This window comes from Cibotium barometz, chromosome 42 (genome assembly GCF_041138505.1).
Source record: "Cibotium barometz isolate CiBa-2024 chromosome 42, ASM4113850v1, whole genome shotgun sequence".
Classification (NCBI taxonomy): domain Eukaryota; kingdom Viridiplantae; phylum Streptophyta; class Polypodiopsida; order Cyatheales; family Cibotiaceae; genus Cibotium; species Cibotium barometz.
The window spans coordinates 9,573,990-9,580,419 of NC_141087.1; positions in this window are offsets into that span (position 1 = coordinate 9,573,990).

The window sequence follows — 6,430 nt, forward strand, 5'->3', positions numbered from 1 at the left end:
AGGTTTATTAGTTAAAAATTAAGAGATATTACTAAAAAAAACGAGATATTTTAGAGAAATGATGAATTTTTGACACCTTGGTAAAGGAAGGGGGGACCTTTGAGGTAGGCACCTCCTTCACATGTGTGGGAAGGTTTTTTAATTCAAAAACATTGTGATATTTTTATCTCTCCTCTCTCATGGATCAAACTAGATTAAAAAGGGAGCCAAATTGGTCCAGATCTTGTCCAAATTGAGTCATACTGAACCTGGAAAATTCTAGAACCCAATTGGACTTGGTTAATGGCCTCCCTCACCTGTAAATAGACCCTTAGTCTAATGTTAAAAAATCTAGGAGCTATACCATGCCAGTATTACATTAAAATAATCATATTTCTATTATCCCTTAAAAATCCTCTACTTTTTGGGAGCTTGGGGCTTCTTTCTCTCTTCAACAACTCTTGGAGCTTTCTTCTCATCTCACTAAACCAATTGATTGGTTGGGGGCTTTACTTCTAGATAAAGAAGCAAGACAAACCTAAAGGTAAGAAGAAATTTCATGGTTTTTGTTAATATTCTCAAATGATTTCACTTCTCAACCCCTTTCAAGCTTGAGAAGTTTCTAATTAGTTATTTTTAATGCAAATCAAGCTTTCTCTAAGAACTTTAATGATTAATCACAAAAAGTTAATCTTTATGCTTATTTAGAATGCTTTTTATATATATATCTCTCTCCCAAAAGAATAGTCATTCCTATGGCTAATTCTTTAGAAAAAGAATACTTCTCATTGATAAATTCTTAATTCAAAACCAAACTCTAAGCTTGTTAAGCTAGAGGTTAAGAAAATAGTATTTTTATGCTTTTATGTTAATAAAATTATGGTAAATTTATGACAATTCCATAATTTGGATTTAAGTTTAAAGATATTTCTTCTATCATAATTGTATTACAAATTCTTATTCTTTTTAGAAAAATTAAAAATTATCAGTAATAGCAGCGAAGCTATGGTAAAATTTTTAGAAAATAATACATATTTTTATGCATAATGCTAAAATAAGTCTTCCTACCATATTCTAGGATTGGACATCCTATGCTAAAAGAATAATTTTCATCAAATTCACGGGAAACAAAATTTAAGTGTTTATGCATAAATAATTAATTAAAGAAAAGAGGAATTTTTGGTAAATTTATTTTTATGCAAAAAGAGGAATTCCCATGATATTTGAGAATCAAGTAATTAAATGGTAAAAGAGTAATTTTTGATAAATTTATACTTATGCAAAAATATGAATTCCGATGATATTTGAGAATCAAGTAATTAAATGGTAAAAGAGTAATTTTTGGTATTTTTTTTAAAAAAGAAAGAAATTCCTATTATATTTGAGATCCAAGTAATTAAATGGAAAAAGAGGAATTTTTGGTAAATTTATTTTATGCAAAAAGAGAAATTCCCATGATAATTGAGATCCAAGTAATTAAATGAAAAAGAGAAATTTTTGGTAAATTTATTTTATGTAAAAAGAGGAATTCCCATGATAATTGAGATCCAAAAATTAAATGAAAAAAGAGAAATTTTTTGGCATAATTCAAATTATGAGTATTTATCAAAAGTGACATTTTGAGCATTATTAAATTTATTGAAAAATATGGGTAGAATTGATTTTTGTAAGTCCCATGAATCTTTTACTTAAAAGAAGAATATTGAATATATTTCACTTGAGAAATTTGAGAAAGAATATGAAAATATCCATCAAGAAAAATTACCTTTAATTAGGCCAAGTAATTGGCAGAAACTTAGAAAAGTCCCATCAGTATATCGAAAGTAAAAAACAGTACTAAAAGTGGATGAGATGTGATGTGATGTAAATGGATGTGAATAAGAATGTGATAGGATGTGAATGTGATGTGAGGAGATGTGAGTGGATGTGATGAGATGTGGATGAGATGTGTTGTGATGATGTAAATGGATGTGGATGTGAATGTGATAAGATGTGAATGTGAAGTGAGGAGATGTGAGTGGATGTGATGAGATGTAATGTGAATGTAATGTGAATGTGAATGTGAATGTGAATGTGATGAGATGTGAATGAGATGTAATGTGAATGTGAATGTGAATGTGATAATGTGAATTTGATGTGAGGAGATGTGAGTGGATGTGATGAGATGTGGATGAGATGTGAATGTGATGTGAGAAGATGTGAGTGGATGTGATGAGATGTGGATGAGATGTAATGTGATGTGAATGTGATAAGATGTGAATGTGATGTGAGGAGATGTGAGTGGATGTGATGAGATGTGGATGAGATGTTATGTGATGTAAATGAATGTGGATGTGAATGTGATAAGATGTGAATGTCATGTGAGGAGATGTGAGTGGATGTGATGAGATGTGGATGAGATGTGATGTGATGGAAATGGATGTGGATGTGAATGTGATGTGAGGAGATGTGAGTGGATGTGATGAGATGTTGATGAGATGTGATGTGATGTAAATGGATGTGGATGTGAATGTGATAAGATGTGAATTTGATGTGAGGAGATGTGAGTGGAAGTGATGAGATGTGGATGAGATGTGATGTGATTGGAATGGATGTGGATGTGAATGTGATGAGATGTGATGATCATTGATATGTGAATGGGGGTGATGTGATGTAAATGGATGAGAATGAGATGTGAAGTGATAGATGTGCACGTGAATGAATGGATGGATGTGGATAGATGTGAATGTGAATGAATGGATGGATGTGGATGAATGTGGTGAGATGTGAATGGATGTGATAAGATATGGATAGCTGTGGATGTGATGTAATGTAGACGGAATGAATGAGATGTGATATGAATAGATGTGGACAGGATTTAATGTGGATGGAATGAATGTGACGTGATATGGATGGAATGAATGTGATGTGATAAGGATAGATGTGGATGTAATGCATGTGATGTGATGAGGATGCAATGAATATGATAGATGTGAATGGGTGTGATGGATGTGAATGGGTGTGATGGGTGTGATGGATGTCAATGGGTATGATGGATGTCAATGGGTGTGATGAGATGTCAATGGATGCGATGAGATTTCAATGGATGTGAATGTGATATGATGATACCTGAATGGATGAGATGTGATGTGAATGGATGTGATGTGATATGATGTGGATATGGGTAGATGTGAATGGATGAGATGTGATGAGGATGGATGTGACATGATGTGATGAGGATCTGAATAGATGTAATTAGATGTGATGAGATATTATGTGGATGAATGTGATGTGATGTGAATAGATGTTATGTGGATGAATGTGATGTGATGTGATGAGATGTAATATGATATGATTGGATGAGAATGGATGAAGATGATGTGAATACATAATGACTGGATGTTGAATAAGTAATGTGAATTGATGTAGAAGAATGTGAAATAACAAGAAATGATGTGGAACAATGTGGAAAGATGAGAGTTCGTTAGAAACTGTATTTATGACCTCTTTTTAAATGACTCTTTTATATCAAGAATGCTGGGGAAGCATTTTGACCATCTTGTGAATGAGCTCGTGGAGACCTAAGTGATAAAGTTGCAACAGCCGACGGAGAGTCAACGAAGGACGTCTCGCGCAGAAAGGTAGGTCTTGACCAACCTCGGCTCGATTTAAATGGTGAGCTTCCGGTATGGTGGATGAGGGACCAAGGAAGCGGCCTATGAGTGAAGCGTTAGGTGACCTGCGAAGGAGCCTAGAGGGTACTGACCATATGGTACACGGGATTTGGGTCATCAAAGATACCCATGTGTGCATCGAGGAAGAAAAATGGAACAAGGTATTGTTGTTTTCTGAACGCGGGCATGGATCTGGTTGATTGTCTGGATGAGTCCATGGCTATTTTATATGGATGTGTTGGTTGATCTTGCTGATCTTTAATAGAGATTCCATCTGGATTTTCTTATGTGGTTATATTGCCGGGTACTATGAGCTAAGAACTATTGAAAAGGCCCCTAAGTGAATAGGTGGTGAATGTTCTGGTTGCCAATAATGCCATAGGTACACCGATGAAGGAATGATTGGAAATTCGAATTCAAGTTAGATAGTTTGGAGGATTATGATCGAGTGATACTATGGTTTCATTAAAAGATTGTTTTAAATCTCTGAAAAAGGCAATTTCATATTGGGTGTGTAAGTGGTGTGACTATCTTGACCTTGCTTGAAGCATCGGCGGGTGGGGGGCCTGGGAATACTTTTCCCTGGTACCCGAGGCAAAACAAACCAAATTCCTAAATGGATCCTATCACTACACTGGGTTGGGTAGTTGGGTGGGCAGTTGGCTAACCCATGGGATTGTTGGATGGGGTTAGGCTGGACTAATGGATCCCTAAAATGAGACTCAATTTTGTTAAGTTACGATAGTTGAAGTAAATCCCAGATAACCCTTGTTCTATGGAAAAGAATCAATGACTGTGCCTCTTGAATGTGATGTGAGGAGATGTGATGAGATGTGGATGAGATGTGGTGTGATAAGATGTGGATGTGATGTGATGTAAATGGATGTGGATGTGAAAGTGATAAGATGTGAATGTGATGTGAGTAGATGTGAGTGCATGTGATGAGATGTGGATGAGATGTGATGTGATGTAAATGGATGTGGATGTGAATGTGATAAGATGTGAATATGATGTGAGGAGATGTGAGTGGATGTGATGAGATGTGGATGAGATGTGATGAGATGTAAATGGATGTGGATGTGAATGTGATGTGAGTGGATGTGATGAGATGTGATGTGATGTGAATGGATGTGGATGTGAATGTGATGAGATGTGATGATATGTGAATGGGGGTGATGTGATGTAAATGGATGAGAATGAGATGTGAAGTGATAGATGTGCATGTGAATGGATGGATGGATGTGGATAGATGTGAATGTGAATGAATGGATGGATGTGGATGAATGTGATGAGATGTGAATGGATGTGATGAGATATGGATAGATGTGAATGTGATTTAATGTAGACGGAATGAATGAGATGTGATATGAATAGATGTGGATGTGATGTAATGTGGATGGAATGAATGTGATGTGATATGGATGGAATGAATGTGATGTGATAAGGATAGATGTGGATGGAATGTATGTGATGTGATGAGGATGCAATGAATGTGATGGATGTGAATGGGTGTGATGGATGTGAATAGGTGTGATGGGTGTGATGGATGTCAATGGGTGTGATGGGTGTGATGGATGTCAATGGGTGTGATGAGATGTCAATGGATGCGACGAGATGTGAATGGGTGTGATGAGATATCAATGGGTGTGATGGGATATCAATGGATGCGACGAGATGTGAATGGGTGTGATGGATGTGAATGGGTGTGATGAGATGTCAATGAATGCGATGAGATGTGAATGGATTTGAATGTGATATGATGCTACTTGAATGGATGTGAAGTAATGTGAATGAATGGATGAGATGTAAGGTGGATGAATGTGGGTCTAGGTAGATGTGAATGGATGAGATGTGATGTGATGTGATGTGGATCTAGATAGATAAGAATGGATGAGATGTGAGGTGAATGGATGTGAGTGATGTGATGTGGATCAAGGTAGATGTGGATCGAGGTAGATGTGAATGGATGAGATGTGATGTGATATGATGTGGATATAAGTAGATGTGAATAGATGAGATGTGCCGAGGATGGATGTGATCTGATATGATGAGGATCTGAATATATGTAATTGGATGTGATGAGATGTCATGTGGATGAATGTGATGTGATGTGGATAGATGTGATGTGATGAGATGTCATGTGGATGTGATGAGATGTCATGTGGATGAATGTGATGTGATGTGGATAGATGTGATGAGATGTAATATGATATGATTCGATGAGAATGGATGAAGATGATGGGAATACATATGACTGGATGTGGAATAAGTAATGTGCATTGATGAAGAAGAATGTGAAATAACGAGAAATGATGTGAAACAATGTGGAAAGACGAGAGTTCATTAGAAACTATATTTATGGCTTATTTTTAAATGACTGTTTTATATCAAGAATGTTGGGGAAGCATTTTAACCATCTTGTGAATGAGGTTGTTGGAGACCTAAGTGATAAAGTTGCAATAGCTGATGGAGAGTCAACGGAGGACGTCTCACGTAGCAAGGTCTCGACATTGGTCTTGACCAGCCTCGGTTCGATTTAAATGGTGAGCTTCCGGTACGGTGGATGAGCGACCAAGGAAGCGGCCTATGAGTGAAGCACTAGGTGACCTACGAAGGAGCCTAGAGGATACTAACCATATGGTGCTCGAGCTTTGGGTCGCCAAAGATACCCACGCGTGCGTCGAGGATGAAAAATGGAACAAGGTGTTACAGTCATGCTTCAACAAATGCATGCTGCCCACACACGAAAAGAAGCACATGACCTACTTAGATAGATGTGAATGGATGGATCGATGTGA